Genomic DNA, 27616 nt, shown 5'->3' on the forward strand with positions numbered 1-27616 from the left:
CCTTAGAGCAGGTAGAGATTTTTTTATGATTGTTCAACTGTTTGGTTCAATCAGGAGGGCAGGGTTTCCGTATGTTGAGCAGGAATGTTTGATGGCTACCAAGGATTGAAGGATCACATTCCCCTTTATGATCATGCCAGCTGGGAAAACCTTCTGTCGCTGACAAGGTGGCACAGCCACCGCACAGTGGTTTATGGAGAGAGAGAAAGAAATGTCTTCGCAGTGCCAAAGCTCATTGCCAAAAGCAACTGTACTCAGTAGCACTGAATTGATGGGCTCTGCCATCCTGCTCACTTAGCTTCGGAAAGCATGCAGGTTTCCTGTTCTTTAAGCAAAAAGAAAAGGAGTACTTGTGGCACCTTAGAGACTAACCAATTTGAGCATAAAAGATTATCCTCAAATAAATTGGTTAGTCTCTAAGGTGCCACAAGTACTCCTTTTCTTTTTGCAAATACAGACTAACACGGCTGTTACTCTGAAACCTGTTATTTAAACATTTTTCCACTCAGTGATCTTTGAACAGTGCCATTCACAAAGTAAAACCCTGGGACCGGTCAGCGACAATGAACGGGGACCTTGTTACTTAGCTGAGGAGGAATACTATAAAAGCTCTCCAAGGGCTCTACAGAATCTCTGGTGCGATAGTGTTAAGGAGAGATAAGGACTGTGTTTGCTCATATGCATGAAACCTAACTTCATGGCTAACTCAGCAATAGCAAAAAAATTAGGCTTACACGGCCAAACCTATAAATAACTCTGACATGCAGAGTATGTTGCTGTGCATCTAGGTATGTCCTGGGTGAAATGAGAGAGGTTTAAATAGTCTCTCTCACTTAAACTCCAATGCCTATAAATTAAGGGGATGTTTTCGCTCGCTAGTCCCTGGATATTTTAATATGCAAATGGATTCTTACAGTTCTCCAGTCATATTTCAGGGAAGATACAAACTAGTGATCCTGACTGTTCTGTCCCAGGTGGCTGGGAGCTCAGTAAATTAATGTATTGAGACAACAGTTAGGGGCAGTACAGAATTGTGAGCTGCCTTATGGAAATCAATAGGATCTCTCCAGATTTTCATACAAGTTCATGGAATACTGTAGAAAATCAAGTCAGTTAGATATGTTGTTGACAGTGATTTCTCTAGCGCTCCTAATGGTTTCTCCCCTATAAGATACCTATGCCAATGCTGGCATGGTTATCCACCCAGTTCTGTCCCAGCATGCACTGGTCTCTGCCTAGTGCTGGGATGGAGAGTTCATAGGAGATTCTGCCCCACCCTTCACGCCCTGTGCTGCTCCCAGGGGGAAAAGGATCGCCAGACATTTACTGAAATGCTCTGTGTTAGTGCAGGAGGAATTCACACTGTGTTTTCATGTCAACAGAATAAAGGATACAGATATTCTGGCTATTGCTGGTCAGAAAATGGTTTCCCCCTCCTTCCGGTGGACATTTTGACTTTTTGCTGAAAAACAAATACCAAACATTTTCAGCTAAAAAACAAAAACGGGTTTCTTCCGAAACCTCCAAACCCAAAGCATTTCAGCCAAAGAACACCAGAAGCCCACACATTTTCAGGTGGGCCAAACATTTTCGGTTTCAGGTTTTCAATTTTTCCAATTAAGTCAACATTTTTTGGGGGGAAGCAAACACTTTCCACAAAAAATTAGTTGGGTTGAAAACTCAATTTTCTATAGAAGAGAAAGCTTTGATGGAAAATTTCCCACCAGCCCTAATTCTGAAGTCAAGAAAATGATATAAAATTCACTTTGTGAGTGTTTTCAGGTAGAGCAGCAGGAACATATCCATTTGCTACTGAGCTGGGGAAGAAGGAAAGAGGAGACAGAGTGTAGGCAACAGCTGAGCTGTGAGTGGGTGTGATGAATAAAGCAATGAGAAAAGGCTACCTCTCATTGTGGCTAGGCACTGGCCTCTCAGGGTATGTCCACACAGCAACGAGACACCTGGGGCTGGCCCCGCCAGCCAACTTGAGCTTGTACGACTCGAGCTGCAGGGCTGTTTCACGGCTGTGTAGCTGTTTGGGCTCGGGCTGGAGCCTGGGTGCTAGGATCCTGTGGGGTGGGAGAGTAGTTTGGAAGTCTGTACAGGAATTAAATAGCCCTGCAGCCCGACTCAGTTGCACAGGCCAGCCACATGCTTTTCTTTGCTGTGTAGACCTGCCCACGGCCAGGAAACCAGGGGGCTAGCCTTCGCTGTTGTATTGACTTACAGTGTGACTTTGGGTGAGTCACTCAACATCTGTGCCTCAGTTTCCCCTCCTTAGAAATAGGAGTCATAAGAGATTACTCTGCTTTAATAATAGATAGTTTAACCTCAGATTTCAAAGAGCAAAGCAGCTCAGCTATGAGAGTGCAATAAGAACGAATGCATTCGGAGAGAACTGTTACATATGACACTGCATAACCACCCTATTTGTTGTATGATAACATCCTCCAGACCTCCAATGTCCCTAGTTTGCAGTAGGAGAAGAGACAAATACATGCCATGTTTTTGGCCTTGAGGTTCGCAGCTTGAATCCTGAGCAGCAGCTGGGATGCCTCACCAAGCTGCAATTCAATCTTTCTGCACCACAAGCTATTAAAACAAAACAGCTGAATACATTTCTAGTCCATAATTGACCAAAGGCTCACAGGTGTTCTACAGTAAAATGCATTTGAAATCATTTAATGAAACTAGGCCAGTTCAAAGCAGCTGAGGACTCAACACTTTTCTTGCTTTCTATGGCATCACCAACAACAACAATTCTTTACTCAGAATTCAGGTGGCAATTTGGCTGAGGCAGGACACAATCTGGCTCACTCTCCCATTACTGTATGGGTTGCACAGCATTAACAGGAGTAAAACTGGTTTTGTAAGGAAAGTCAATAGAAACAGCTCTGACCGGCAAAAAAGAGACTTTGAGTAGAAAAGGACCATTGCACTTAAAGCCGCCTTTTAAATGCTGGAACAAATGGAGACTTTGAGAGTAAGTTTCACAGTCAGGGACCATAATTACTAAACTCTCTCAAAGGCTATGAAATGTACTTATTTCCCCCCAGGATTTGCACATGAGAACTAAATACAGGCCTTGAAATATCTGCCATTGTGACGTAGCCTTGAACACATCAGACTCAACCCAGTTTTCACTAATATCCTGGCATTACACTGACCTTTACAAAATATCTAATAAAAAGGGTGATCAGAGCTACACTTTGTCAGTTTGATCACGCTGGGAGCATACAGTCCTCTGCTTTTGTGTTTGTCGTGATCAAATATCAGATGTGAACTAACAAAAGGTTTGGATGGGAAACACATTCACTTTTTAGTTATCTGGTATCCTAATAACTCTGATTAACTAGCAGGGGACCCATTTTGAATTTAGCACACTGAATCGTAGTAATAAGACACTTAAGAAGTATAAACCCAGGGGATAACCGAACTGGTTTTCCAAATTTCCAACCATTCGAGCAAACCTCCAGAGCGAGAACAGTGAAAGAGCACCACCTGGTGAAACATTTTATGTATGCTCTTATTTTGTTCTGAACACGTCACCACGGGAATAGGAACAGCAGCACAGCAGAAAAACGACATAAAAAAAAAAAAAGATAAAAGCCATACAACCCAGGGAAGGACTGGGGGTTCATGGCTATTTTCTTGTGGACAATTGTCCATATTACCAAAACTGCCATCTCCTTTCACACCCAGCAGAGAAGCCAAGGATTGCATATGCTCAGAGACTGAACACTCAGCCCGAAAGCAGCCCTCCCTGGTTTTAAGGGTTGAGATACATTGACAGGGCCCAGCACTGGGAAGCTGGAACTGCAGCTGCTGCCTCTGTTGTAGCTAAACAGAGGCCTTCGTCCTCTAGGGTTGTCAATCCAGCCTCTTTCACCAGCATTAAATCTGAGGTAACGGCGTTCACATGCAGCAAGACTTGTCGGGAGGCAAATTGGCAACGGATGTAAACCAATGTGGTACAGTAACATGTATCTGATCAATAAAGTGAAAGATACCTTTGCTAAAATAAAACCACAGGCAGAAGTGAGTCCACCAGATATCCAAGGTCGCAGGAAGACCATCTTTCATGAGCAGCAAAAGAGACTCAAAGGACTGACAGTGATAATCGGCCCCAATTAAAACAATTTCATAGCTGAGTGTTAAAAAATTAAGTACCCCAGAATTTTTATTAACAAAAGAATTGTTGGCAGAAGCCCTGCATGAGAATTAAAGAAAAATTAGATGTTCTTCCCACTAATTCTGCTGCTCTGTAGATTTCTAAGTCCTCCTGCATCTCCATTTCCAGCATGTTTAAAGTGCTTAATTAAAGGTCTTTCCAGAATTTGCAGACAAAACATTCATTTTAAACAATGTGTGGATTTCATTACACTTAAGCAAGCATAATTACACAGTTCCATCCTGGTGTTGAATCAATTAAGCATGCTTGGGGGTGTGTGGAAAGTGGAACTAAAACCACTATTCTAGTGGGAACTAAATCATTAGGATTATTTGGAATGAAAATCTATTTAAAGATACCAAGGCTAAATTTATTTATGCTCATGAACAGCTCTCTGCTACAGCCTTGTAACCTGTTCAAGGAGTCTATGACCTCCTGATAACCTGCTCCTACAAGAAATAAATTAAACTTTTAAATCGCTAGAGGTGACTACATTCTTTTTGCTAATTATGTCCCAAAATTACAGGAGATTTATACATATAAGCAAGCAGTAAAGTCCATGGAAATAAGAGCTTTAGAAGAAAGATTTGTTAAGTATCAATAGCTACTTTACAGGGACAAAGTAAAGAATGTTCACTATTTTTAAAGGAAAATCATCTAATTAAAGATCCTGGATCAGAGCTGGTGTAAATCATTTGCACTACCGGCTTCAATGGAGCTACACTAATTTACACCAGCTAAGAGGCTACCACTTTAAAAAAAAACATCTAATTGGCTATTATAATTGACTCCGCTAAAATAATTAACATCTAATTTACTTTCACTGTTTATAAAATGTGTTTCCTCTTTTGCCTCTCAATCAGCTTGGACAGAGAACATAGACTAGATTGCTTCTAGTTAGCTTCAGTTTCTGGCTCTAGTCTACGAGCGCAATGCTTGGGATGCACAGTCTCTGAGAATTTTATTTTTTTGTTTGGGTGTCAACAATGTTTCATTTAAACTTAAAAGAAGAATTCGCAGAGACATTTCTATTGTTCTAGAACTGGGGCCTAGATCAAACTGGCAGTGCCTCTCTGAATAACGGGATATTATTTCTAGATATGGTAAAAAAAAAATATGGGGTGGAGTTCCTATGGGAAAATTCAATCTTCAGCAGACACTCAAATTCGGAAGTGTTGCTGCAGTGCTGCCTGGGAGTTGTAGTTTAGGTGTCTCATGCTCATGAATTGCCCATTTAGGCTAGACTACAGCTTCCACAATGCACCACAGTCTTGGAAAGGGAAGGTAGTGCATCATGGGAGATGTAGTCCAGCCAAGGCGCACAGCTCAGAGAGGAGAACAGGGCTGTCAGGCAACCAAACTACAATTCCCATGAGACACCGCAGCAGCATTGCCAAATCAAAACATTCTGGTTTTCAGTCACGTGCTTCTTTGATGAAAAAAATCTAAATTTTCTGCAGAGAGCAGACACTTTTCATTAAACATTTAGTCTAGTCAAAAACCCACTTTTCCATGGAAAAGAGTTTTGACTGAAAATTTTCTATCAGCCCCAATTATTGCAACAATAACATCCCTCTGGATACTTTATCTACAGTTTTCAGGGAGACTTACTGGGCCTTACCAGGGAATAAGGCGAATATTGGACCCATGATTAAATTTCTACTTGCAGGAGCCGTGTATTCAGTGAGAAGGTGTGTTTGCATATGGGGCCAAGATCTTCAACTGTGGGTGCCTAAAATTAAACTCCACTGAAGTCAAGGGGAGTTTTGCCTTTGACTTCAGTAGGGCCAGGATTTCCGCCCTAATTCCTTGTTTAGGTTCCTAAATAAGTGATCTGACTGTCAAGAGTGCTGTGCCCTCTCCAGCTCCTAGTGAGGTCAATGGGAGCTTAGCACTGTTGGAAATCAGGCCACTTACTTAGATACCTCAATATGGACCAGAAAAGTCCAGCTTTAGGCTCCCATTTTTGTAGATCTTGGCCTTGGTCATTCCTCAGCATGTGCTGTAATATCTAGTAATTTCCCGCTGCAGAAGCATTTTGCAGGGCCATATGTATGGAAAGGCTGAGCATGAGGTGGGGATAGTGGCTGCATAGTACACATAAGCTGCTATTCAGGGCTTACACAGCCCAGATGGACAGCAGGCTGGTTCCAAAAACCGCAGAACCTCCCAGGTCTTCTACATGTTTCTCAAACTCAACCCACTTTGTGGCTTGGGTAAAGTCCAGGTCTCTCATGACTCATCTCATCTCTCCCTCAGAGGGAGATGAGTGGGAGGTACCAGACTCCCCCTTCTCCAAAAGGCTCCAGCACCAGACAGCACTCTTCTTTCCTTCCTGCTCCCCACCAACAGGACCAGCTCCCTCTCTTACTTTATGTTGTCTTCTCTGGGTCCAGGGCCAGTCCTCCATTTCACTTTAGGTTTTTTCAGGCAGCAGTGGGCTCCCCTTCTCTTCTTTTGTGTGGATGGGCAGCCAGTTAGACTCATTCCCAGCCCCCCTCACTCATTCCAAGACTGGGACATCTTAAAGAATATGGGAGGCCCAGCCATCCCTTCCTCTGCTGCAAGAACTGGAAACATCTCATTGCAGCCACCGCTCCTGGCTCTAGAACGTTGCAGAGCATTCTGGGAATGAGGTACCCCAGAGAGCAGTCACAGAAGAATGATATATCACTACATCCCACTTCACTCTGGCTGGGGGAGAGGGGGCAGATTCTGCCTAAAAGTGAGGGGGGCCCTGAGCCCCCACCACCTTCCAGGCCCCATCCCTGTGTCTCCTCTTCCCTCTGAAGCTCCACCCCCAGCAAAGCTGGAAGCCAGAGCTAGGGTGAGGGGGCCCCTGGACAGCCCCTGGCCTGTGTCCCGGCCCCCCACCCACAGCAGGCAGAAGGTCTGTGATGTCCCACAGCTGCTCAGGCTCCCCAGGCTGGGATCTAATTTCCAGCCTGGCCGGGGAGGCATGGCCTCATGGGGAAGAGGAGGGGCAAGGGGCCAAGCCCTTGATGAAAAGTGGGAGGGCCACAGCCCCTTGGCCCCCCCACCCCGTTCCATCACCCCTGCTCCCCATTTGTCCCATACCCCAACCTAGCGAAGTGGGTGGAAGTAGGAGAGAGGCCGAGCGAGGAGGGGAATGGAGTTGTAGCCTAGCAGCAACTTTACACTGGGGTACTCTGGGTGAGAATGACGAGCTCTTTGTACGTTGTTCCATGAGGTTCTTGAGACACCCACAGCCCTCACTCAGTACTCACAGCCCCAGCAGCTAGCCCATCAGCTCCTCTCCTCTACGCTCAGATGGGACCTCATTGTCCTCTCCACCCACTTCTCCGGGGAGGGGGGACAAGAGGAGAAAATACTCAGCAGAGGGTGTGGGAGGCTGCATATCAGCTGTTTGCTCTTCTGAGCCACACGCCTGCTCTGATTTCTTCCGCATCTCGCTCCCTTCACAAGGCCCCCACCTAACATGCCCCTTTGTACCCTACTCTCACTCCCCTCATCATGCATTCCTCTGTGCTGCTCCTTAGGCTTGGGCCAATCTTACATTTCCAAGGTAGAAGCAGATAGACCTCTCCCTGCCCCACTCCATTCCCAAAGATGGACAATGCTAGAGATGACAGAGAAAGACAGTGAAGAGATTAGAAAGATAATCATTAAACAGGAACCGTATGAACTGAAACACCTCACGAGACTTGCTGTACACAGCCTCCCTCAAGAGCAGAGCATTTCCTTCTCTGGACCCAGCTCCCCAGTGCTCTGCACCTCATACAGTCATTTACACCAGCACAACGTGGGTGTGAAACAGCACCCATCACAATGGCAGCACTTTACACACATTTTGCACGAGGGCAATTGATTGCCTATGGGGAACAGAAAGAGCCAATCAGGCTCTAATTATTTACCTGCATGTCCATTAAGCTAACCATATCCCCATTACAGTCTCACTTTTCTTGTTCATGGTTGTTTAGGGTCCAGTCCCATAAGAGGAACAGGGCTGACCCTGACTGGGGCACCTGGAAGCATTTAGCATGTCAGGTCAGAGGAGCAAAAGCCTTGATTTCAGGCTGCATTTGCTCATAAGGCACCTTGCATACCTGTGACCCTATCTAATGACTCGAGGTCTGGAAAATCTGCCTCTCAGGAGAGACCAAAGAAGCTTGATGTATTCAGTTTACACAGGAGAAGGTGAAGAGGTGATTTGACCACTGCCTCCAAGTACTTACAGGGGGAGGAGATTTCTATCGATAGGCCGCTCTGTATTTTTGGTGTCTCACCTTGGGCACAGCAGCAGGGCACGCCAAGGGTCCAGTGTCAGATGTTGCTGCTGCCTCAGTCTCCCCTTCTTCCACAGGGAAGAAAACGTCACACTACAGGTGGTTTCATAGAATATCAGGGTTGGAAGGGATCTCAGGAGGTCATCTAGTCCAACCCCCTGCTCAAAGCAGGACCAATCCCCAATCAAATCATCCCAGCCAAGGCTTTGTCAAGCCTGACCTTAAAAACCTCTAAGGAAGGAGATTCTACCACCTCCCTAGGTAACGCATTCCAGTGTTTCACCACCCTCCTAGTGAAAAAGTTTTTCCTAATATCCAACCTAAACCTCCCCCACTGCAACTTGAGACCATTACTCCTTGTCCTGTCCTCTTCTACCACTGAGGATAGTCTAGAACCATCCTCTCTGGAACCACCTCTCAGGTAGTTGAAAGCAGCTATCAAATCCCCTCTCATTCTTCTCTTCTGCAGACTAAACAATCCCAGTTCTCTCAGCCTCTCCTCATAAGTCATGTGTTCCAGACCCCTAATCATTTTTGTTGCCCTTCGCTGGACTCTCTCCAATTTATCCACATCCTTCTTGTAGTATGAGGCCCAAAACTGGACACAGTACTCCAGATGAGGCCTCACCAATGTCGAATAGAGGGGAACGATCACGTCCCTCGATCTGCTCGCTATGCCCCTACTTATACATCCCAAAATGCCATTGGCCTTCTTGGCAACAAGGGCACACTGTTGACTCATATCCAGCTTCTCATCCACTATAACCCCTAGGTCCTTTTCCGCAGAACTGCTGCCTAGCCATTCGGTCCCTAGTCTGTAGCTATGCATTGGGTTCTTCCGTCCTAAGTGCAGGACCCTGCACTTATCCTTATTGAACCGCATCAGGTTTCTTTTGGCCCAATCCTCCAATTTGTCTAGGTCCCTCTGTATCCTATCCCTGCCCTCTAGCGTATCTACCACTCCTCCCAGTTTAGTATCATCTGCAAATTTGCTGAGAGTGCAATCCACACCATCCTCCAGATCATTTATGAAGATATTGAACAAAACCGGCCCCAGGACCGACCCCTGGGGCACTCCACTTGACACCGGCTGCCAACTAGACATGGAGCCATTGATCACTACCCGTTGAGCCCAACAATCTAGCCAACTTTCTACCCACCTTATAGTGCATTCATCCAGCCCATACTTCTTTAACTTGCTGACAAGAATACTGTGGGAGACCATGTCAAAAGCTTTGCTAAAGTCAAGAAACAATACATCCACTGCTTTCCCTTCATCCACAGAATCAGTAATCTCATCATAGAAGGCTATTAGATTAGTCAGGCATGACCTACCCTTGGTGAATCCATGCTATTTCTCAGTAACTTCCCCCTTCTGACAGTTTGGTTTATTAATATAGAGTCCAAAACACCACAAGAATCCCCTGCCCCGGCTCACAATCCTTCGGGCAGGGTTTTCAGTCCCAATCCTGCCCCTGCTGAGGCTTTCTGCCTGCTGGCATAACACTGACAGACCCCAGTCATCAGCAGGCGAGATCAAACCTGGGGCTCTGGAGTTTAGTGCATGAGCCTCTACTGCGTGAGCTAAAAGCCATCTGGCTGTTAGCTAAGGCTGTAGAAAGGACTCATTAATCTCTCTCTTTAAGTGGTCCCAGTACCACTAGATGGGACAGAACACCACACCCAGGTGTGTGGGTTGCAATTCCCTTGCTGTAGGCACCTATAGGCTACACTTCCAGCCCAGACCCACACGCTAGGGATTAAGGAAAAATTCACTCTGACTGAATTCAGGCTTTCCCCCTTATGTTCCTTCAGCAGGCCTGATTCTGGCCTCATTTCCTTCACCTGGGGAGGCAGGCCACACCTGGCATAAGTGAGGCTAAGTGCCAGCCCTCTTAAAAAGCCAGCTCACCCTGTAACATGTAACAAAGACTCTGGGATTGAAGCTGGGAACCTCTGGATCTAATGATACGCGTCTCTGTTGGTGGCGGTAAAGAACCAGCTCTGTCAGCTGGGCAGCAGTAGCACATTCATAAGCCTCTACTTAGTCTAGCCACTAGAGGAAATCAAAGATGTTTTTACACTTTACAGATGATGGGGCTATAATCATCCTTCCTGTGTTAACTAAATGTATAGTAAAGCAACTGCAGAATCCTAAACAAGCTTTGGTAGGAGTATCAAATTGCAGGCTTGCAAACTAGTCATTGAATTATATAGACACAATTCAGAAACCCTGGGCCTGTATATCTGAAGCAGTACTCTGTATTCTCTCTGCCTGTAATTTAATCCAGTTTTCCCTTCCACTTGTCTACCCAGTGGTCTCACCCAGTCAACTTTCCTACCTGCACTGCATTTTGTTGTGCTTTCAGCGTAAGGCAGATTGTAAACTTTTTAGGGAGCACGTTGTGATCTTGTTCACTTGTGAAGTGTCATGCACACCTATTGCACTGTTAATCTTGAACAGCTTTTTGCATATGAATAAAGTATTTGCTTTTACTCTGAATAGAGAATACCCACTGAGTGGTGGCAGTGAAAAACTTGTTTTAAAAACACGATTATCTTTGACTCAATTAGCACTATGGGGGCAAATGGCATCTATACCAAACACAGGTGTCAGCACAAAAATATATTCCTAAATTGGCAATCTTCTGGAATTAAACAAAAACAAAAAAATCTTCCAGTTCTCATGAATGTCCAATCCACTAATTCTCTGCACAAAACTTGGATCGGATGTCTACTATTCATATTTACCCCTTGATTTCAGCATTAGCCAAAGAACATTGTTGGCGGGAGTTCCAGCTGCACGTAGGAAATGAGATGGAAATTGTTAACAAGAGGGGAAAACAGTTCAAGGAGGTTGATCCTTCTAAGAATGGTGACATTTTACAGCCTAGAATTCTGTGACTACTGCCTACTGAGAACAAAACTACATTCATTAAGAGTAAACCTAAAGCATTTGCCAATTGGGAAAGAAACTGTTCAGCTATATTACTACTATTAAGTATTATAATTATTATTTTATTTATTGTGGTAGCACGCAGGAGCCCCAGTCATGAACCCAGCCCCTACAGTGCTAGGTGCTGTACAAACAAAGAACAAAAAGATGGTCCCAACCCTATGTATAAAAAAGAGACAGCAGGTAGCTACCCTGCAAACAGGGGAGCCCAGGGAAACAATGAGACTATACAGGTGAGCATGATAGGTAGTGGTCTGAGCCCTGTCTTTTTAGGATATATGTTATGTCTCATTACTATATATGGGAGTATTGTATATTCCCTCTATTAGTGAGTGAAATATGTGCACAGGAATCACAAGGTTTAAGGACAGAGCAAAGAGATTTCTGGGAGAGACATAATCAGAGTCATAGAAATGGAAGGGACCTTGAGAAGTCATCAAGTCCAGCCCCCTGCATAGGCGCTGACTTCCCCCCTGCCCCACCTCTTCCTGCCCCCGCACCACCCTCACCCCACCCCCATTCCACCCCTTCTCCCAACTCCGCACCCATGCCCTGCCTCTTCTCTGCCTCCTCCCCTGAGCACGCCGCATCCCTGCTCCTCCCCCTCCCTCCCAGAAAATCCTAAGCGCCGCCAAAAAGCTGTTAGATGGGGGGGGGGGGGAGGGCGGAAAGTGCTGAGAGGGACGGGAAGGAGTGGGGACGTGGTGTGCTCAGGTGGGGGGGGAGAAGGAGGCGAGAGCTTGGCTGCCAGTGGGTGCAGAGCCCCCGGTAATTTTTCCCCGTGGGTGCTCCAGCCCCGGACCGCCCATGGAATCGGCGCCTATGGCCCCCTGCACTGTGGAAAGACCAAGCAAACCCAGACCATCCCTGACAAGGTGTTTGTCCTACTTGGTTTTAAGAGCTTCCACTTATGGGGACTCTACAACCTCCCTTGAAAGAAAGGAGAGGGGCTGCAGATTGAACCCAGGGCCCAACACATGTGACACATGCACACTACCACTGAGCTGTAGCCTCAGTGGACATGCTAAGCCACATCCTCCTAGGCCAGTGGTTCCCAAACTTGTTCTGCCACTTGTGCTGTTACACCAATAAAATAAAAACCAGCAGGATCTTATTAAAGGGAAAAAAGGCACAAAGCCATGTTTATTGTGAATACAGAAAGGATCCTAGTAAGCAGTTAGTTATAGCTATAACATTCCATTCAATTTCATATTTATTCACACATTCATTCATTCATTCACACACACACACAGGTTCTGCAAGGTTGTTATCATAGTTACCAGCCTTAGAGTTGCTCATGCAAAGCCACTGGCCAGGTGGCCTGGACATGAGGAGGGAGCAGGGCCTTGTCGATGCTCATCTGATGCTCCTGGAAGTTGGTTTGCAGAATCAGACCCCAAAGTTCTCACTTTCTAGAGTCCATTTTTATAGGAATTTCTTCCTATGCCAGTCTATAGGAATTGCTTCATCATGCTGTTGCTGAATCAATCAGCAGATGTCACATTCCTGACGGCTCCGTGCTGCCAGATGTTATCTTGTTCTTTGGTTCTCCCATTCTTCAGGCTGTTGGGTGGATTCCAGTCTGCCCTCCGGGGTCCTCTGGTTATTTCCACTTGACACCTTCTTCAGCCAATGGACACTGGATTTTTAGGCTGGCACCTCCCTGATCATTCAGTTATTATCCACACCAAGCATCCAGCCACATACATCCTCTATCTCTATTTTAATCACAATTGTTAAAGCGAGATGAATGCAACACAAGGGTGGGGAGTCTCTGGGTGCTGTTTCTGTTGTTACAGAGTATTGCTTTGAGTCTCTCTCTGTGTGAGTAGTTGTTGTTACAAAGAATTGCTTTGAGAACAGACTGTCTTAGAATGTACTAACACAATTAGCAGCTTGCAAGTTTCACACAGAGGGAGAGAAACAGTACCAAAAACCAAGAGACCTCTTAATTAGTAATACCCTGGAATTTAAACTATGGGGAATCAAACTCATTTGTGATTTTAATACAGAACTTCTTTAATAAGATCCTGCTGGTTTTTATTTTATTGGTATAACAGTGCAGGGAAAACCCCTGGCAGGCCGGGCCGGTTTGTTTACCTGCAGCGTCCGCAGGTTCGGCCGATTGTGGCTCCCACTGGCCGCGGTTCGCTGCTCCAGGCCTGGAGCTTTCCCTGAGCAAGCGGTGGAACAAGTTTGGGAACCATCGGCCGAGGCAATGATTGCTTCCTGGCAGGTACTGAGCACCACCAATTCCCATTGACAACAGTGGAGTTGGGAGTGCTCAGCAATCTGAATGGTCAGGCCCTCTGAGATGGCCAGTTGGAATATTCTGGCGAATTAAGTGAACGTATGTATGTATATAATGCACTAGCCAAGTGCATTTGTGCCCCTCTCAGTGATAGCTCTTGCAAAGAATAGTTACCTGTTACTATTCCCAGCTAACATACATACAATATTGTCCTTGAGCTCAAGTGGAAGCGACCTGTGCTGTAAAACCAAAAGTCTTGGCTTTGATTCCTGCATGGAACCCAACCAGCTGGTTGCTATGGATTCACAGGATGCTCTAGTCAACTTTGAACATTAGCCTTGCTTCAGCTTTGACAACCTGTGCGTAGCCTTCCTGCAATTCAGACGTGATACATCAAAAGCTGTCACCAAAAGAACCCCTGTATGCAGTGGTGAGCTGGAGCCGGTTCGCACTGGTTCGCTAGAACCGGTTGTTCAATTTAGAAGCCCTTTTAAAACCAGTTGTTCCGCGAGGGACAACAGGTTCTAAAAGGGTTTCTAAATTTATCCGGCCAAAAGTGGCGCCTTAAGCGCCGACTCCACGGGTGCTCCAGCCCTGGAGCACCCAAGGGGAAAGTTTGGTGGGTGCAGAGCACCCACCGGCAGCTCCCCGCCCCACCCCTGGCCCCAGCTCACCTCCGCTCTGCCTCCGCCTCCTCCCCTGAACCCACCACCCCGCTCTGCTTCTCCGCGTCCCTGCCCCCCCGCCCCCAGCTTCCTGCGAATCAGCTGTTCGTGCGGGAAGCCGGGGCGGGCCAAGAAGCAGGCGGCAGCTTCCCGCTCAGGCCCAGGGAGGCAGAGGTGAGCTCAAGTGGGGGGGGTGCGAGGAGGGCCACCCGCACCGCAGCGGGTAATCCGGGGCACGCAGAGGAACCGCTCCCTGCCCCAGCTCCGCCACCCTTGGCCTGAGTGGGAAGCCGCAGCCTGCTTCTCAGCCCTCCCCAGCTTCCCGCCGAACAGCTGATTCGCGGGAAGCTGGGGGGGGAGGGGCGTGGAGAAGCAGAGCGGGGTGGTGGGTTCAGGGGAGGAGGCGGAACAGAGGTGAGCTGGGGCCAGGCACGGGGCGGGGAGTTGCCGATGGGTGCTTCAGCCCCGGAGCACCCAGGGAGTCGGCGCCTAAGGTGCCACTTTTGATGTGATCAATGGGGGGAGCGGCCGCTCCCCCTGCTCCCCCCCAGCTACACTCCCCCACCCCTAGGAGCCAGAGGGACCTGCCGGATGCTTTCTGGGAGCTGCCCCAAGTAAGCACCGCTGGGACTCCTCACCTCGCCCCCCGGCAGGTGCCTCTGGCTCTTAGGGGTGGGGTGGGCAACCACTATGGTGGCCCATGAGACCCTCCTGCCTGATTCTGGGGGCAATCAGGGAACAGGGGAGGGGAGTGGATGGGGCAGGGGTCCTGGGGGGGGGGGCGTCAAGGAACACAGGGGGGTTGGATGGGGCAGGAGTCCCGGGGGGCAGGCGTGGGTAATGACCCCCTCATGGGGTGAGGAGGGAACCCGTTGTTAAGATTTTGGCAGCTCATCACTGCCTGTATGCAACAATATCAATATTTATTGCCTTGTTATTTGTAGGAGTAATTTTACATTATCACTGCTGTGGGGTGATACAAAGGCAGATCCTGAACAGTTCTCATTGCACTCCAGGTCGGTGCCTTGGCAGCTTTATGTTCTACAATTGAAATGATAACAAACAAACAGAAAACATCCAGGGAAAAAAAGCCTAGGGACAGTTTAGTTAGAGTTAAGCTAGGGAAGCCCATGACATTGATAAAGTAGGCTCTGCAAGCCAGGGGCTACTGACAAAATAGATCAATGCAGTATCTGACTTGGTGTAATTGTAACCCTGCTCCTGGTCACCCTGTTCTAGACAGGGGTAAGTCTGCCTTGTAGCTTTTTACTCAACTTTGGGAAACTTGGCCTGAGGTTTTTCATGCGTTGTGTGCCAGCGTGTATCCACCTCAGACCAGACCCACTCAGACAAACCACCAAGAACAAAGTTTTATCAGGGTAAGGAAACATAGAACAAGAGTATTACAGTCCAGCAGCCTCCTCTCTGCTTGTCTGCCTTGTGGTCCCAGCTTGAGTCAGGGCTAAAACTTTCTCCTGGGAGGGCAGAGGGAACTTCCTGGCAGGACCCAGGAAGTTCTCCCAACAGGCAGCAGTTTGTAGTCTTCAACTTGTAGTTCCCACACCTGCTGCTGAAGCAGAAGGGATCTTGGGCTGCATAATTTTCACCCTCTTCAGTGCATTTTAATGCTTAGCCCCTTTCTGCTCTATTGGACTCAGCTTTTCATCTCTATTCCCAAACCATCCTTTCTTCTGAAGATCTTCCATGGAAAGCTCTCCTTCCCCCCCCCCCCCCGCCCCGTCTCATCTGGAAATGTTGCTGGAGGACATAGAAGTATGCTATACTCTTGAGAGTAACACCCTATTAAGCTATAGAACAGTCTCCCAAGGTAAACTGTGGATGCCCTATCACTTGGGGACATTGAAAACTAAAATGGACAAAACGCAGGGGAACAGTCCTGCATTAGAGCAAGGAGATGAACTGAAAGATCTTTTCCATCACTAGGTTCTATGAGTCTATAGGGAAGTGATCTGGACATGCTTATCCATGCAATGAAATCTATCCCATAGCTATATAATTTCAACATGCATCTCTAACATGATACTTGTTTTGCTGGTGTCTCCATTTCAGGATCAATCAAAACCCTCACTGGTATCTCTAGGATATGTGTGGACATTTTCTACATACCTTTCTCAGAGGAGAAGGTGAATCTTATAAACGACACTCTACAGCAGGGGTCGGCAACCTTTGGCATGTGACCCATCAGGGAATTCCGCTGACAGGCTGGGACAGTTTGTTTACTTGCAGCGTCTGCAGGTTCGGCCAATCGCAGCTCCCACTAGCCGCAGTTCGCCGCTCCAGGCCGACGGGGGCTTCGGGAAGTGGCGCGGACCGAGAGATGCGCTGGCCACCGCTTCCCGCAGCCCCCATTGGCCTGGAACGGGGGACCGCGGCCAGTGGGAGCTGTGATCGGCCAAACCTGTGGACGCTGCAGGTAAACAAACCGGCCCGGCCCGCCAGTGGATTTCCCTTATGGGCCACGTGCCAAAGGTTGCCGATCCCTGCTTTACAGGAACAACATACATTTGCGTGTTAGGAGCATAAGATGAATACTGGGACGCAAAGTCTGTGACAAATCAACACAGGCTTTCACCATGGACTCAGGCAAAATGTCAAATGCAATCATAGGAGCCAAATATTTAACTGGCACTGGGGGCAAGAGCTCTTGTACTCCTCAGACTGGGCTAGGACTCAGTAGCTTTGGTTCATAGAGAATTAGTCAGTTCTTTACTTCTTATTGGTTTGGATGGGTCCACAGTCCCTGAGTTTTGTTTTGAATTTCAGGCTCAAAACGTAACTCAGCAAAATCGCTGAGCTTTGGTCTCAGGTTAAAAAAACAAAAACAAAAAAAGACACCAAACCACTTGAACTTTGGCATGCTTTCCATCTGGAACAATAAACCTCTTCCCCACCCACATGGAGGGGGCATTCACTTGAAATATGGTCCAGTTTTTCCCTGAATACCCTCTTTTGCCATGCTGCCTATACCAGATCTCCTGGCCAAATGAAGAGCTAGTTATGGGAGAGCAAGGCATATACTTTTCTACCTAATGCATCAACAACAAACTTGCCAGCTAAACCCTGACTGCAGAATCTTTATTACTGCTGAGAGCCAAAGGGAACACAGCACAGCTTGTCCAGGTGGAGGACATTCATCAAGGGGGTTGCATGGGGTGTGAGTCAAGGCAGAATTTAACCATGATGAGGCAAAGCTGGTTGTTAGAAAGATCCTTTTTACAGAGTAACTCCTCTGACTAGAATAACTTTAATGAGCAGACAACTCTGTATATGAATTAGTTCAGTTAGAACCACAGGAAAGGTGATGAGATAGTGCTCTATATCTATGCATATGTAAAGAGTTAATAGCTAAGGTGTCAGCAGAGGGCGCTAAAGCTTACCTACAGTAGAACCTCAGTGTTCCAAACACCTTGGGAATGGAGGTTGGTCCTAACTCTGAAATGTTTGTAACTCTGAACAAAACGTTATGGTGGTTCTTTCAAAAGTTTACAACTGAACATTGGCTTAACACAGCTTTGAAACTTTACTATTCAGAAGAAGAATGCGCCTTTTAACCTTCTTAATTTAAATTAAAGCACAGAAACAGTTCCCTTACCTTGTCAATTTTTTTTTTTAAATCAGTTTATATTTAACGGTTATATACTGTTTGTTGTTGCTGGGTTTTTTTGGTCCCTGCTGCGGCCTGATTGCATACTTCCAGTTCCAAATGAGGTGTGTGGTTGAGTGGTCAGTTTGTAACTCTGAGGTTCTACTGTAGTATGGCTCAGGTTTTGCAGGACCAATAAGGTTTGTTGTGCACTGCAAATGGCTTCCTCTGTGCAGAGCTCTTAAAAGCATCTTCCTACAGTGTATTTATCCAAACCCACATCTTCTCTGCCTCCCACAACTGCAGCAGACATCCCATGGGAAAAGGCAGGGTTAAAATCTTGTTCCCTTTTCAATCCCATGACATGTAATCATTTGTCACCTTTCTATACAGGGTGGCCAGAGCAGCCCTACTACAAGCTTTTTTATTAGTCCAGCTTTCCCACACTACTGTTGCTGCCTTTTTCTATCTAATTAGAAACTCATTTCCTGAGGGATACTGATCTCCCAGAGGTCAGAGGGGAAACATTAAGGAACATTTGGTAATCGCTAGCCTGAGCTATAAATTTATTTTAAGGCTATAGTCTGTGGGTGTTCATGAGATTTTTGGATTATTTATTGTTGTGGCAGAAGGAGTCAGAACATCTTTCACCTCTAGGTCACCACTTTAAGTCCAGCATAGGTCAGTAATGACTATAAATTGTTTATAACTGATGGGTCTTCAGAGGCCTATGTGAAATGAGTTCAGGAGCCTCAGTCCAGTTCCTAGCGGGCAGATGTCCATCTAACCCCTTCCCCGCACCATATAATCAGCACTAAATTGGTGACCTTATCTGCAATCTCAGCAAAAGCCAGTGAATGCGTATACAAGGAAGCCAATAGTGCCTTATATATTTACAATGCTGTGTAAATTATTGCTAATAATCCCAACCACACTCAGAGAGGTGGAGTCCCTTGGATTAAGACCTTCATGGGGAAACTGGTACTGCTAGTATCCGTATTGCACTTGCCCTACAGATAAAGGGGACTTTCGTCTCCAGCAGTAACTTGATTCTTGTCGTAGGCTGTAAAGAATTCATGAAAAAAAAAAAAATTCAGTGAGAGATTTTCAAAAGTACCATAGGGATTTAGGAGCCCAAATCCTATTGGGAATCACTGGAAGTTGTGGCCCTAAATCCCTTAGGTAAATTTGAAAATCTCCTCTCTAATCATTTAAGTCAATTTGCCGAGCTTCAATTTTCAAACATGGTAATTGATTTTAGGCTTTTGGATGCCCAGCATAAGACACCAAGGGCCTGATTTGCAGAGATTCTTAATACCCACAATTCCGGATAAAGTCAATGGGACCTGAGGTTTCTTGGCAACTTTGAAAATCAGACCCAAGATGTCTTAAATTGAGCAGCCAAACTCAGTGGCACTTTTGAAAATTGTAGCTGCACACGTAGTCAGATTTGGCCAGTTATGCTCAGATATCCAAAGGGGTGACAAATACAGCTGGAAAACGTTGATCAATAGCTAGAAATTTGCTTGAGGGAGCAGAATTTCTTTTGTGGTTCATGGAGGGGTTGGGGGGAGGTGGAACAGGAATGGTATGCAATTTGTATGTACTGTGTGGAGCAATGGAGACTTCCTAGAAGTGAGGGAGTCACCAGTGCCCGAACTGTGACCCCCTGCACTGCCCCTGCGACCCCCTTTGCGCTGCCTATTTCCCTCAAGCCCCCGCACTTCTACCTTCCCCAAGACCCTGCACCCACCCTGTCTCTTTCCCCCAAGACTCCTCCTCCACTTGCTCTTCTTCGCCACCTCCCCCCCCCCATTGCTCACTCTTAGAGCCGGTAAAAACGGTGTGTGGGGGAATAGCCTGCATAGAATCATGGAATATCAGGGTTGGAAGGGACCTCAAGTAACTTCCGGCTTGTCTATAAACATTTCAAACATCTGCTGACTTGAATACCACCATGCTACTACTTAGCTTACTACTTCACCTGTAAGCTCTTTGGGGCAGGGACCATCTTTTTGTTCACTTTCAGTACAATACCTTGCACAGTGGCACCTGGTCCATGATTGGAGCTTCCCAGTGCTGCCGCAATATAAACAACACCATGTGACTTAGATGACCAATCACCCTCCACACATATAGCACCGCACAAATAGTGAATCCGTGAAACGGTAGCTGCAGTGAATAGTGTGCAATTCACACCATCTGGCCCCTTGGCTATTTTCTGTGCAGCTTGTGAGGATTTTATCTACCCTGCCTGCCACTTGCTGCTCTCACACACCAGCATGGCAACGTCACCATAGTCAGGCAGTCTTTGAAATGAAGTGCACTTCCTGTTTGCTCTTTTAGAAGAGTATGAGAGGAGAGCTACTATTCCCATCTGGGTGTTAAAGTAGTGAATGTAAATGGAGGTATTAGGGGCCTGTCTTCTACTTTCTTTCCCCTGTGTAGCCATTTACACTCACGCAGAGTGGGTGCAGTGAGATGGGAGGAGAATAATTTACATGGGCATGTGGACCTCATAGGTGAGATTGGTAGCACCATCTAATATTAAGGTTGCCTGACATGTCCCATTATAAGACTCTTTTCAGTTGCTTATACGTTTGCTAAACTAATCATTTGGACTGAAACTTTCCATGCTGGCTGTTTGCTTCATGATGAATTTTTTTTTTTTTTTTTTTTTTAAAGTTTCAGCCAAAACAGTCCAGCCATTTCAAGAATGTTGTTTTGCCATTTGATAAAACGTTGGCAACCTTTATTGTAAGATGTTCTAGTGTCTCTATGCTTTGGAGCAGGGACGTGAAATTTGGCAGGAGGGTGTCCTTTGGGACAGGGTTGTGCCTTTTACTGTTTCTGTGAAAATCTGCCCAAATTTGGCCAATTCATGGATGCTCAGGAAAGACTTCTTAAAGTTTAGCAGCTAAAATCTCTGAAGATTCCATCTTCACTGAGCATGCTCAAGCCCCTCACAGCTCCTACATGTGACCAGACTGTGTTTGCACCATCCCCATAGAACTACTGAGCATGCACCAACCCTTCACAGGTCCTATGTGTGACCAGACTGCGAATGCACCACTTCACACAGTGATGGAACATGCTGCCACCCAGGGCTATAGAGATGAAGCTGGACTTTGTCTTTCCATGTAACTGGTGCTCCAAGATGGGGTGGGGCCAGGCACTGGAACTGAGAGCAGAAAGCCTGTCTTTCATGTGCTCTCAATGGCCCCCCTGCTGGGGTTCAGCCAGTGTGGAGGAGGAAGGTGCCTGATTCAAATGCAGTGGGGACAAGAGCTGAACTGAGGGAAAGGGAAAAGGGTAGATTGCGCTAAAGAACCCGGTGAGACTGAGAGTCAGGAGCAGATTGGGACTGGGAACCAGGAGGGAGTCTGGTTGAGCAAGGAGGGTATGAGGGTGGGACTGGCTGGGCAAGGAGACTGGGACAGGGGACTGGTATGGAGGGGAGTAGGGGACACTAGACAGCTCTGAGGACAAGTCAAGGTGCAGGGGAGAACTGGGACTGCATGCACAAAGTCACTGGGAAAAGGAGCCAGAGAGGGGGGGAAGACAGGGCAAGGAACCATGAAGCAACAGATTGGGATTGGATAAAGAGACTGGTGAGTGGGGTCAGGGGAATGACTGGAGGCTGGGAGAAAGGGGAGAAACAAAAGAGCTAGGAGGGGAACCTGGGACTGGCTGGGTTAGGAGCTGGAGAGAAATGACTGGAATCTGGACGGGGAGCCCCAGTGGGGGAGATGAGGACTGGCTGGACAAGGAGACTGGATGAGAAGCCTGAGAAGAGAAGACAGGGTTGGGGTTAGCCAGGAAAATGGGATTGAGATGAGGAGCCAGGGATAGGTTGGAGGGATGAGGTAGAAGGGGTCAAGCTTGTGGGGAATAAACTAGAGCACATGCCCCTCCAGAGCTTGGAATGCAACCCAAGATTCCTGGGTCTCATCTCTCTGTTGTCAGGAAATATCTGTGAACCCCACTAACAAAGTGTGGGTCTCATCCAAGAGCAATGGAAGGTCCCTAAAAGTGTTTGGGAGTAAGGCTTTTACTTATGGTTTATGTTTATGAACGCTGTTTGCAGTGTTTTCCCCAACATAGTGAATCACTCAAGATGTTCTTGCAAGGGGTACTGATCCAGCATTCTGGATGAGCCCTCAGAAACGTAACCCTTTTGCTAGATGGAGCCAGCAGCAACCAGGGCCGGGTTCAATATCTATTGGGTCCTTTCCATTGATACAATGCAGAACCAGCTCATGCCCCCATCCAGTATCCTGGGAAATTTACACACCACCCCTGGGTACCTCTGAGAGGCAATACTTCCCCACTCGCAAGCACAGAGTCTGAGTGTAGAAAAGAAACTTTAATTAAAGGACACAAATAACTTGGCATTAATTTGGAACAACACTGCAAATAGGGTTCATAAACATAAGCCATGAGTAAAAGACCCACCCTCAAGTAGGTTGGGCAGCGTCCTTTTCCCCTTTGGTTCATAAGTCCAGCAACCCAAGAGTCCCTATGACGTGCCTGACCCTTCTCTGCACCCCACTCACAGTTGCTGTCCTTGGTCAGTGCAGACCCAAAGTTCAGAGATGCATCTGCAGATTTCACCTCCCCTGACCTGGGTGAGGTAGAGAGGCACTTTACTCACTTTGCTGCTCAGGCACTCACTCGCCACCCTTCTCTGCCAGCCACCCTGCTAGCCACTCACTGGGTCTCAAGAAAAGACTGAGGGGGGACCTGAGAACAGTCTTCAAATATGTTAAGAGCTTTTATAAAGTGGATCATGAGCAAATGTTCTCCCCACCCACTGAAAGTAGGTATAGAAAGTCAAGCACTCACCAGCATGGCACCTCCTGCTGGTCATCCAGGAATTAGCTCTATTCCAGCACTCAGAGCACCTCCTGCTGGCTGGCATCTCTTCTGCCTCATGCCCCGTGTCCCTCATAGACCCCAGGGCTCCTTTCCTTGGGGTTCTGCCCACAGCAGCACCCCCACACTCTGGATCTCCCCTCCCATGGGAACCCCCAACCCTCTATGCCCACCTTGCCTCAGGGGCTACTGCCAGTCGTCATCTAGCCCCCTTTCTCTGGGGAAAACTGCAGTCTGTGATGGCCACTCATCGTTGGCAAGGGGATTGGACCTGCTGTCTTTCCCTGTAGCACAAATACCTCACTAGGCCTTCCTGTCAAGCCTCAGTCTGGGAGGTCACCAGGCCTGAGCTCCCCAACTCAGCCTGCCCCAGCACTGCTCTGTCCAAAGTGCCCTTTGCTCCTTCAGGCAACTAGGTCCACCTCTCTCCAAAGCTAGAAAGAGACTGACTGCCTTTTGGCCCTGCAGCCCTTTTATAGGGCCCAGCCTGACCCTGATTGGCTGCCGCCCAGCCTTTTCTGATTGGCTCTCCGCCCCAGCCCTCTCCAAAGGCTGGCTTTTAACCCTTTCAGGGCTGGAGCGGGATGACTGCCCCGCTACAGTAGGACAAGAAGAAATGGGCTTAATCTGCGGCAAAGGAGATTTAGGTCAGATATTTAAAAAACCTTGTGAACTAGGAAGATAGTTAAGTGTTGGAATAGGTTAGCAAGGGAGGTTGTAGAATTCCTGTTGTTGGAGATTTTAAAGAACAGGTTAGACATTACTGTCAGGGATGCTCTGTGTATATTTGGTTCTGTCTGTGTCTGTGTGTCCGTGTCTGTGTGTGGAATGGACTAGACTACCTCTCAAGGTTCCTTCCTGCCGTATATTTCTATGATTGTAGACCATGCTAACATGCAATTTTATACCTTCACATGTACCCAGCTTTTATCAACTGAAAAATGAATAAAAATAAAATATTTAGGATTTTTATCTGGGGAAATTTTGATTTAAAAGAAACAAAGAGTGACTTGTCACTGTAAACTGGAAGCATCCACTGCAAGTTCAAGTCCCTTTCCTCAGGTCTCACTTCATTAACACAGAAGGGTCCAAAAGGAGAGCAAAGCAGCCCAAACAAACTTGGTAACATAACCCAGAGGCTTTTGTAGCCTTCAGCAAGCTGGAAAGTCAAGAACATATCTTTCCTTTAGGTAGCTCCCCTTAATGCTGCTTCCCCCATCCCTTTTATAGTCCTGCCCCACATAACAGGGAGGGGAACCTCATAATCACAAAGCAACATTTTGTCACTGGCACAAATCCTCACGATTTGATATCATTTGCATAGCAGAGTGCAGTTTTGTTAACCCCTTGGGGTCTCAAATGCTTTATGAAAGGGACCTATGTCAGCTAATTCAGGCTCAGAATTAGATCGAATTGCACACATGTGGTACTATGTGGAAGGTAGACAGCAGCAGCCAGATTTTCCATATATTTAAAACCAGCTTTCTGGCTCCTATAATAAGCAAAAAGAAAACGAGTGTAGCCTCTGTTGATCCTTGACCCTGTTGTGGTTTTACTTTAATGTTGCTGAGACAGACAGCCAGCAGAGGGGACCAAAGTTAACTGATCCAAATCCCCACAGCAAAATAGATTTTACAGATGATGCTTACAAATTATGGCACAGGGAAATAAACAAGAAACAAAGTCATGTTGGCTGGAGCTCCATAGGAAACAGAGGGACAAAAAAAGCCATGTTTGCCAAGTGAATAAGGAAAAAACCAGTAAGAACAATTTTTTTGGCTAGGTTTCCAAGGATTTGTTACAAACAATGGAGTATAGAAGAAAAGTAAAAGGTAAAACTAGTTTTTAAAATAACGTAGTCCTGGATAGTGTATCTGTAATGAAAATGGAGTTTGAATCATTGCTAGTCATCTCTTCCATTGCTAGAAGTTTCTTATTAAAAATTAAATTGCCGGGTCCATTTCCAGACTAAGTAGCTTTCAGGGTTCCCATTATGTGGAACTGGCCAAACTATCTTTATACCCGCCCTTGCTAGTTGCAATGAGTGAAGCTAACAGAACAGTGGTGTGTTTTGAGTTCCCTAACTCTCTGTATCTTCCAAACAAACTCCTGCTCTTCTCAGTTCAGGCCCCAATTCAGCAAAACACTTCAGCACAAGTGGGCATGACTTCAAATTTGTGCTTAAATCCCATTGAACTTCAGTAGAACTTAAGTGCAAGCTTGACTGTTGTGCTTAATTGGAGCCTTAAATCACAAGAAACAGCTAGGTGAACATTCCAAAGTTTCCAAACAAAGGCCTACCCCAGAGAAGGCCTTATGCTGTACAGGGCCCAGGCCTGGAGGGGCATGTAGGCCTAAGTCTAAATAAAACAAAAGAGGAGCTCAACTCCTGAGGCCTCAAACAGTCCCTTATTCTCTTGGCAGCCTTTGACTGCTTGCTAGGTTACTGGGGGTCCAGCTACATTCTGTTGTCCCTATCAGGCTGCCCAGGATGGATTTAAAAAGGGAGCGAGGAAGGATTGTCCACTGGTTAGGGCACTAGCCTAGGATTGGGTTCAAGTCTCTGCTCTGCCACAGACTTCCTGTGTGACCCTGGACAAGTCACTTGGCCTTTCTATGCCTCAGTTCTCCAACTGCAAAATGGGGATAATAGCACCCTCCTACCTCACAGGGGCGTTGTGAGAATAAACGCATGAAAGATTGTGAGGTGCTCAGACAGTATGGAAATGGGGCCCACATAACTACCTAAATTAGATAACCTTGACTTCATGTTGGTATAAACTCTTTGAAGTTGAAGGCAGTCCCTTTGCAGCTGGGAGCAGTAGTCAACACCAACCAGCAACAACCCACCGAAAGCCTCTGTTGTAAACCTGATCCAATTTTTCTTTCATCCAAGCATTTTAAAAGCTTTTCATTTCTGGGAGATTTTTTTGATGAAGAAAACGGAAACCAAAATTTGGAGTTTTTCTTTTTTTTTTAGGGAAACATTTTCAGTTTTCAATAAATGTTGGGGGGTTTTGAAAACTGAACATTTTTAATGAAAAACCATAACAATTATTTTTTAAACAAAACTAATTTGATTTTCAGTTTTTCATCAAGAGACAAAAAAGATGTTCACAGGAAATTTTGAATAAAACGGATCTTTCTTAAAAATGCCCTGTAAAAAATAATTGGCCTTTTTTGAGTGTCTCTGCTCAATAGTCTAAGGGCATGGCTACACTTGCAGACGTAGAGCGCTGTGAGTTAAACCAGCCTTCTAAGAGCGCAGTACGGAAAGCGCTGCAATCTGTCCACACTGACAGCTACAAGCTCACTGGCATGGCCACATTAGCAGCTCTTTCAATGGCCACAGAGAGCAGTGCATTGTGGTAGCTATCCCAGCATACAAGAGGCTGCAACGTGCTTTTCAAATGGGGGGGGGGGGTGTGATAGGGAGTGTGTTGTGTGTATGTGGGGGGGAGAGAGAGTGGGTTTTTTGGGGGCCTGAGAGCATGTCAGCATGCTGTCTTGTAAGTTCAGACAGCAGCAGACCCCCCCCCCCCCACCGTTCCCCACCAATCTCTCTCACACACAGCATTCCACAGCAAAGTTTGTACCTTGGGGAAGTTTTTAACCTAAGCTGATAAAAATGAGCTTAGGGGGTCTTTCATGCGGGTCCCCACATCTGTACCCTAGAGTTCAGAGTGGGGAGGGAACCCTGTGAGGCTGATGTGATTTATATTCATTTTACACATGGGCACAGTGAGGCATAGAGAGATTACACAGACCACACAGGAAGTCAATGGCAAAATCAAGAACAAGACGTAGATGGCTTTACTCCCTGTTCCAGAGCATATACTCTCCCTAGGAACAGCAGTCCAGATCCTCAAAGGTATTTAGGCTCCTCACTTCCATTCCTTTGAGCATCTGGGCCAGCATTCCTAGTTTATCCATTAGTACGCTTCGAAAGAGTACTGCTATTACTCTTCATGGGAAAGTGAGACAAGTTAATAACAAAATGAAGCTCATAGCTCAATGAATTTTAAAGATGAAGGTTGGAAATGTCTGTTTAAAAAGTACTTACCGTTATTGTAATGTGCTACTTGCTCCCAGAAGGCCTTGTGCAGGCCTGTTAAAAGCTCTTCCTTCTGCGAAAGAGAGAGGTTGCTCTTTATAGTTAACTGGTCCAATATGCCAGCTACAGCATCTAGTCTACATTTACTTTCTTCTTGTATCTTTGTCTTCAAAAAATCAACCATTTTCACCATTCGCTCCCAATTAAATATTCTTTCCTGAATGTCCTGAAAACAAAACAAAAATACTACATAAAAAATTAAGTGCAGGCAGAGTGCTCAATCTCTGTAACATGCTGAGCCCTTCATTAACCCATTCACTACTGAATGATGCAAGAGACAAAACAAGTGACACTAGACAAACTGTGCCCTCCAGCGACCCATTCATTTCATTGTGTGCTCACTTGCACCATGGAAGGGGTTAAGCAAAGCTGTCTACATTTTCCATCCAGTGCTTCCTGGCTCCTTAAGGAATGAAAATAAATCTAAAATGAACAAAGCAACATGAATAATAAGTTAGCACTGCACATTTCAATGTTCAACATAGGCTGATGCTGAAGGGGAAAAGATTCACTAGATGGAGCAAAAGGGTAAGATCTAAGGATTTTTCCCCCTAAAATACTACCCGGCTGGTCAGTTTTCATTTAAGAATGAGCACGGCTATAGGATTACAATACCACTGTGGAGTGAGTATGGTTGCTTTGTCTTGGAGCAGATAAGCAGCCGGCTGTCAGAAACAGAGCTTTCAAAGGGCATATCCGCATTCCTGCCGCG

The sequence above is a fragment of the Natator depressus genome, chromosome 4, assembly GCF_965152275.1.
Source record: "Natator depressus isolate rNatDep1 chromosome 4, rNatDep2.hap1, whole genome shotgun sequence".
Lineage (NCBI taxonomy): Eukaryota > Metazoa > Chordata > Testudines > Cheloniidae > Natator > Natator depressus.